This window comes from Mesocricetus auratus, unplaced genomic scaffold (genome assembly GCF_017639785.1).
Source record: "Mesocricetus auratus isolate SY011 unplaced genomic scaffold, BCM_Maur_2.0 Super-Scaffold_100013, whole genome shotgun sequence".
Classification (NCBI taxonomy): domain Eukaryota; kingdom Metazoa; phylum Chordata; class Mammalia; order Rodentia; family Cricetidae; genus Mesocricetus; species Mesocricetus auratus.
The window spans coordinates 448,605-456,501 of NW_024429196.1; the positions used below are offsets into that span (position 1 = coordinate 448,605).

Sequence of the window (7,897 nt, forward strand, 5' to 3'; positions counted from 1 at the left end):
GAATGAGAACCACACTGTTATGTTAACAGCTACAATACAACAATATGTACAACAAAGATATTTGCTAAATCTTAAAAACTTTTGGTTTTTCTACTTCTTAAAGGCTAGAAAACAGTATGTTTAAATTATATTTTATTATTTATCTTTGTGTGGGGGGATTGATGGGGGTGGTCATGATTGCTTACAAAAGTATACCTGTGGATGTCAGAGTATGACTTAAAAGGTTTGGCCCTCTCCCTCAACCATATAGGTTTCAAGGATTGAACTCAAGTTTGTCAGTGTTGGTGGCAGGCATATTTATCTACTGACCCATTTTGCTTGTGCAATACGTTCTTACAGCCAACTTAGGCAAAGTATCCAAGCTCATATTTAAAACTCACCACAGAGGCAAGATTGTAAAAAGTAGACTACAGATAAGACAGGCATTGGCAGAGGCTGGAAACATTAGCACACTTCTGTCAAGTGTCACAAGAGGATCTTTGTATGTAGAGTGGGGTAGTCAAACAGTGTGTTGTGTGGATTCCAAAGGCAATATATGCACTGACAGATAAAGCTATGCCTTCCTCTTTAACTTTCACTGATATCCTTTCTCGATCTTCATCAACAGCTCCATATGTGTCTTACAAAGCAGTAACAACCTTAGAAAAATGCAAATCAAGTTGAATTTGTCACAGTTAAAATGCTAAAGCAATCACACCATGATTGTATAGATGTCACTTTATTGCCAGTGGCAGGAAGGTCAACTTTCTACCCATCTGGCTCATCATGTGTCATTTAGAAGATGCCTACTCAATGGTGCCAAATCCTGCTCCCTTGCCATGGGGACACCCCAAAACTCTGCCTTTTCTATGCAGATAAATAGCTAAAAGAGAAAAGACATGCCTGTGAATAGCTTAAGAAAGCAGTTTTCCTCAAAGTCTGATTTTCCTCTGAAGATTGCATAAATAAAAAAAGAAATATAAAGAGCAGAAAGCAATAAACTCTAAAAGACATTCTACCAGATAACAAACTGATCAGGTATCTTAGACGCATGATGAATTATAATTTTTCATATTGTGTCCTCCCTCCTTATTCTCACTTAAAAGCCTGTTTACAATCTTATTGTCAATCATTATGTAAAAAGAAACTTAAGAGAAGCATTAAATGCTATAATTTTGAAGTGCAGACAAGAATTCCCACAGCTGACAGATGGCTATACCCACAAATCCCTGCTTGCAAAGATAGTCTTAGCCTGGCAGTTAGGAATTTTGCTTTCAAGAAACTATAAGATTGGCCTTTATCCCAGACTGTGCTTTATGCTGAACTTCTTTCTTTTGGATTGTGGAATTCTAATACATGCTTGACAGAGAACACTTTAGGTTTCCACCCCTCTGGGCACTTAGATTTTAATGATATCTTCTGGTACCCATTCTATTTGAGTCATCATGATTTATTACATGAGGAATGAAGCATACCTCATATGACTTCAGTCAGAGGACACTCACATCCCTGGGACTGTTTTCCTTCTAATCCCCTTTCACTTGCTGGATGTAATAAATCTTATCATTGATATAATGATATATGGAGTCCATCCTAAGTACAGTTGATTATATTGCAGTGTAACAGCAAATCTCCCAGCTAGTGACCATCTTGGGAATTGCCACAATAGGAGACACAGCACGCATCTTACCAATTTCAGGTGTTTAGCAATCCTCCTGACCATTTATTTCATCTTCTGCTATTAAATACTTTGTCTTACTTGATGGTATAGGTAAGGCATACCTCATGATTGATTCTCCTGTGAGTGGAGACCGTAGGACCATTGGTTCGATTTTACCATGCTGTGCCTTGGCATTACGTTTTTCTTTTTACTTAGGTGAGGAATTAAGTAATCCCTTTTTACAAGGTAATTCTAGAACACTTGTCAGTTTCTTACTGATGGTTGATAGATGCTTTGCCCACTTCATTTTTGTGGCTGACTTAGCTTCCAAATTACATGTGAATAGTTCAGTACCTCCCTGTAAATAAAACATTAAGAGATTCAAAGAAAAATCCCACACCATTCATTTAATTAACCAAGAAAATTAAGTTATTCTGATGAAATTCATGTCTTATCATTAGGGTACTGTAGCAGGCTGCTAAAATGATATTGATATTATGGTATGACTATGAACAGTTCTGAACAGGCTCATGTGCTGGGTATTTGTTTCCCAAATGATGTCACTATTTTGCGAGGTGGCTGAAACTTTAGGAGGTGTGGCCTAGCTGTAGGATGTTGATAAGTGAATGCTGACTTTGCAGTTTTACACCTGGTCCCCAATTTCCCATTTCTGCTTCCTGTCACCAGTGTGACCAGCCTTATCTTCCACGGGTTTCCCATCATAAAGTGTGACTTTTTATAGACTCAGAAGCATACAGCCACGTGACTGTGGGATGAACCTTCTGAATTTGTGAGCCAAGTAGGTCCTTCCTTTCAGTGGGTACTCATGGCAGGTAATTTGTCATAGAAATGCAAAAATAACTGAAACATACACCAAAACTCTTCAAGGAGGAGCTGACATTGTTATTCGGTTATCTTTGATGGCAATTTAAATAAAACAATAGAAATTTTTAAACTCAAGTATGGAAACCTAGCAGTGAAAAGACCCATTATTAAGTTAAAATGCACCTTTTACAAACACCGCCATTCCCATTTTGCATGTGATTAAACTGATCTCAGAGAAGCTGGTCACAGAACAACTCGAACAACCAGGAAGGGTTGTACTTGGGATTTCAATAAAGAAAAATTTTTTCTGCATATCTTGTTTCTTTTCTATGCTATTTGTTCCAAGTGTTATCATTTATTTGTCTTTAAAATTTATAGCATTTTGTATGAATGAGGGATGAAGTAAGTGAAAATATTTCAGATTTGAAATTGGAACAGGATTATTAATTACTCCAGAGATGCTCAATCTAAACATCAAGTTGGAATTACAAACTAGCGAGGGGCTATCCTGACAACAAACCTTGAGAAGTGTCGAAAAGTGACCCAAGTGATTTGAATATGGGAAGTCTTAGGAAGAAAGAAGGCAACATTCTCAGAGGAACTACAATTCTGTTCTTATTTTCCCTATAATTCATGTCTCAGTATGGATCCCTAAACTACACCGTGGTAAGGAAATACTGATTAAACTGACCACACTTTCATTCCTGTGCCTCTTCCTTCTTTGAAACCTGTTTACGCCTCAGAACAATATCTCCTCCCAAAGAATGTAAAAATATGCCACATTGTGGCAACTCTGGATACTGAGGCAAAATAAGATACAGTAACTTGGGTTTGTGACCTGACCCTAACTGCCTGCAGGCTAGTGCCACTGCTGTGGGTTGAACTGTCACCCAGAAGACACTCTGAAGTTTTAACCCCTGAAAACTATAAATGTGGCATCATTCGCAAATAGGGTCTTTTCAGATAACAAGTTTAGATGATGTGAACTGGCTGAGGTCACTAAACCCAGTGACTGGTCTCAGAGTAAGAAAGCCATGTAGTAAGAGGGGCATATTATCAGAAGGGTTACAAGAATGTCCCTACACGTTGTGGAGTGGGAAGGATTGCTACCAGCTATCAGCAGCTTAATAAGCAAAACCATTTCTTCTTGAGTATATTCTCTTACAAACAAGTTGATTTCATCTCTAGCTTAGTTTGTGGTTATAGCTGTCCCATGTCTTTGTCTGAGTTGCTATAATAAAATACCATAAACTAACTGACTTAGAAACTACAAGTATTTGTCAAGGTATGACGGCTGGGAAATCCAGCATCATGCCACCAGAAGGTTTGGTGTCAGATAAACCCTAAACAACAAACTATTGATACATCTCTCTGTCTTTTCCTACAGCTGACCAGCCAGATGCTTTCCCAGGCCTCATTTATATGGTCCCTAGTTCCATCCATGAAGACATTGCCCTGATGACCTCATCACCTTCTAAAGCTACCGACTCCTGAGACTATCACCTTCAGGGGTCAGGATCTCAACAGGAAAATTCTTGAAGAGAAGGAACAAACCTTTAGACCATGAGAAAAACCTAGCATTGATTGAGAAACACATGTAGATATAGTTTCTAAGTAATTATATGTATATTTTCCTTAAATTTCCCGAGAGATACATAGACTGGATATTAAGACTTTTGACACTTTCTTAGTAACAAACTATCAGAAAAAGTAGCTATTTCCTTCTGAATGCATATCAGCTAAGACAAGACAATTTGACACAAGAAAAAAACACACTCATTAGAAAATAAAATCTACAGACAAAAAAGTACACCATACCTGAAGATCACGCCAGGAAGACTAAAAAAATACATAAAAACACAGAGACACTATATGCACTATAAACAGGGGCAAGTGGTGTTTAAAAAGTCCAAAATTGAAATGGTATGAACCAAAATGGACAGCATGACTGACCACATGTCTGCAGAGCAGGTTAGTATGATGACTAATCACACCGAGACGCTAGAATAGGAGCAGCATACAACACAAAAGCAGAGCAATACAGAGAAAAAGTAGAGAAATGAAGAACAAACCAAAGACATACCTCGAACTATGTAAATGCCAATAGACAGATAATAAGAGATCCAAAGGAAGAGAACGGTGAAACATATCGGAAGAATTACTCCAACAAATAATAAAGATGTGTTTCTCAGACCTAAAGATTATTATAATGTACACATAAAAAATGTTCTCAGAATGCCAATAGGAAACAAACAAAACACAAAGCACATCAGAAAGAAATGGAAACATCTAAAAAGGAAAACTTTTCCTTTTCATTTTCAGAAAGAACATGAAACTTAAAAAGGAGGAAAAAAAGAATCAATGATACCATTTAATATTTCTTCTCAAAAGATTATATATTTTATCTAAATTTCAAACTCATTAAGGGCTAACAAATAAACATGCTTCAAAGAATAAACCAGCAAATGAGGGAGCTGAGGCTGAAGCCATGGCCTGAGGCTGGAGTCCAAGCTCCTGCCACCACCAGCTCAGTCAGAGTAGGCCCTGAAAGAAGAGGGCTGTAGTGGGAGTGGCCTGTGTGGGCTGAGCAGTTTCTCAGGGCCAGGAGGCTCCAAACTAGCAGTGATTCAAGCCAACCAAGCAGTGGTCACCTCTCATCATCAAGAGTCCAGCAAGGCTGTAGTTGCTCCAGGCACAGGATGGTTCATTTTGACTTGATGCTCTAAGTAGGGCTCTCTTCAAACTCAGGAGTGCCACAGAGAGATGATCAGCTCGAATCCCAACCAGCTTCCCTGCCTTGGCATTTTCTGGGCACTCATGCAGTGTGGGGTTGTAGTAGCTGGAGCCCTCTCCTGCCACCTCTAAAGACAGGGAATGGGGAGCGACTGCCTGCTCTGCCCCTCCTCTTCTCCCATTCCAAAGGAAGTTTCTTTCTAGCTCTACCCTCCACCGGAAGTCCCGCCTCTGCAGCCCAAAGTGTGTCCTTCTCCAGCTCCTGCAGCACTCCTAGGAAAACAAGACTGAGATTCATTCTTGCCTCAGCTCTTTGTCCTTAGAGGATAACAGTTGATCCTCTCCTCTTAACTTCCTACTAAGGGATTTATCCATTCCAATTACCAGCCCCTTGACCATGTCCATGTGACTTCCCCACTCATCTGAGGTCCAGTTTCCCTAGGCTGTATTTACCAGCTCTCAGGAATCTAGTCAGTCTCACCCCTGAATGGGAGTGATCGGAGGGATCTAGTTCAGGATTTTCCCTGCTGGAAGGTTGCTCCAAGTGGGCAAACTAACTGGCCATGAGATATGAACTCTACTCACCGCAAACAGGAATAAAGGAAAAATCTCAAAGAGATTACTGCAGTCAGCTTGCCTGCAGGACAGCTGGAGAAGTCCAAGAACGGCTCAAGCAGCAAGTCTTTATTTAACACTGAGCCTCTGGCCTTGGGCTCCAGTACAACACCGAGGACCAAGAGGATTCTATGCAACTAGAAACCATTCTTTTATCAAGGAAGACTACTTAACGGTGGCACTACAAGATCTGTTATCCCCTCCGAGCTGTCATCATCCTGGCGGCAAGGCCTGTATTGTGTGCTGTGTTGGTTTGATGTGAACACACTTGGCTCTTGAGGATCTGGATGCCCTCAAGGAAGAATCAGAGCAACAAAATCTAGTCAGAAAGGCTCACTCCAGGAAATGCCCAAACATAATGAAGGAAAGACTGGAGTAAATAAAAACAACTTGAGAAGGCAAATGGCAAGCTGGGCTCTATTACAGTCAGCATCAACATGACAGAGTTGACTTCTTAAGTAACCACTCAAAGCCAGCGCTGCCTTAGATGTACATCAGGCTTGCCTACCACTGTAGAAGGACAGTTCCCATCGACAATGCCTTAAGCAGTGTTCATCTTGCTGTGGAGGCAACATGGGATGCTGAATGTACAGAATAGAATTATGGCAGATTGATATGGAGAGTAATGGAAGTAATCAGATTATCCCATCACCTTCAGGCACACCCGAATTTGGTAATAAAATCCCAGGTGACAAGGTGGATAGATGGGGCAGAGGGGAGGTGAAAAGTGACTGGCAGGGGATGGAGGGAGGGGAAACTGTGGTAAAGTTGTGAAAAATGAAATAGTTTTACTTGTGAGCTGGTAGAGGTCTAAAAGGCACCTTATAAAAAATATCAATGCGCACACCCAGACGCAGGGATGTACATCTCAAATATGTGTGAGCAAATCATGGAAGTCCAGCGTCCAGAGCACGAATGGCTCCAATGCCTACTTTGACTTCAATCTCCTAGAGAACTGTCAGAGACAAAGGAGAAGGAATATGAATGTAAGAACTCTAGTGAAAATTAGCTGTAATAGGGACTAAAGCCTATATTACTAGAGGGAGGAAATGTGGTCAAGGGGAGTTTGCAAATGAGAAAAAGTAAAAGTTAGAATGTTGTTATGAGTTGAAATGTGTTCTTACGCAAGTATATTTAGAGCCTGTAAATGTGACCTTCTTTGGAATTGAAGTCTCTTTGCAGATGTCATCAGGTTGAGTTCATGTTAGACAGAACAGGCCTCAGATCTAAGGCTTTCTTACACAGGCATCCAGAGAGGAGGATGTCGCTGGATGTGGTGCAGATACTGGAGTGACATGGCTTATGATTGGTAACAAGCGCCAGAGGAGGGCCGTGCAGTACTTACTCAGCCTCCCTAAGAGTCTCCAGGAGGACCCTGCCCTGGAATCACCTTGACTTTGAGCTTTGAGTGTCTAGCCCCAAAACTGGGGGTGATAAACTCCATTTCAAGTCACACAGTCAGCCCTACCTTGTTACACTAGCCTCAGGAAACACACAGAAAGTGATGGGAATGAGCCGGTGGAAATCAGCATTTGCTAGCAGATCCAACTGCTTTGAGAAACAGGAAAGGGTCCTAAAGATGGCAACATGCTTCAGACAGATACAAAAACTTTATTCGTGGCAACAGGCTGTGGGGCAAACATGGGTGTGGAAGAAAGGTCACAGCACTTACTTGGTTATCAGAAACAGGCCCTAACAAATGCATCCATGAAGTTCCAATAAAAACCAAAGTTGTAACCCTCCTTCTAACAGCCTAGGAGTTAGCATCATCATAAGAGACATTTAGTGATTTTACCTCTACAGATTAATTTACTCATTTTAAACCTAAAATACAGTGCACAGAAAATGTGGCGGGGTCAGCAGGGGCCATTTTGGGAAAACAATGAATTGCGTTTGATTGGCAGCCGGAGGAACGAACTCTGGTGGCCGTTGTATATTAGGACTAATCAGGAAGGATGCTCTTGCCAAAGTGCCTAATGCACAACTTTATATTTCAAGAAGGCAGTACCTCCCACCTGCTCCCCTCTTAGAGCTATACCTGCTGAGGATGTTGGAGGTTGGCTTACTGGGTGGCTTGGCTTTGAG

At 40.9% G+C, this 7,897-nt stretch overlaps 1 pseudogene; it reads right to left on the bottom strand.

Annotated features, from left to right (window-relative positions):
- Positions 1-458: 458 nt before the first annotated feature.
- Positions 459-1,946, bottom strand: LOC121143722 (annotated as a pseudogene).
- Positions 1,947-7,897: the final 5,951 nt, after the last annotated feature.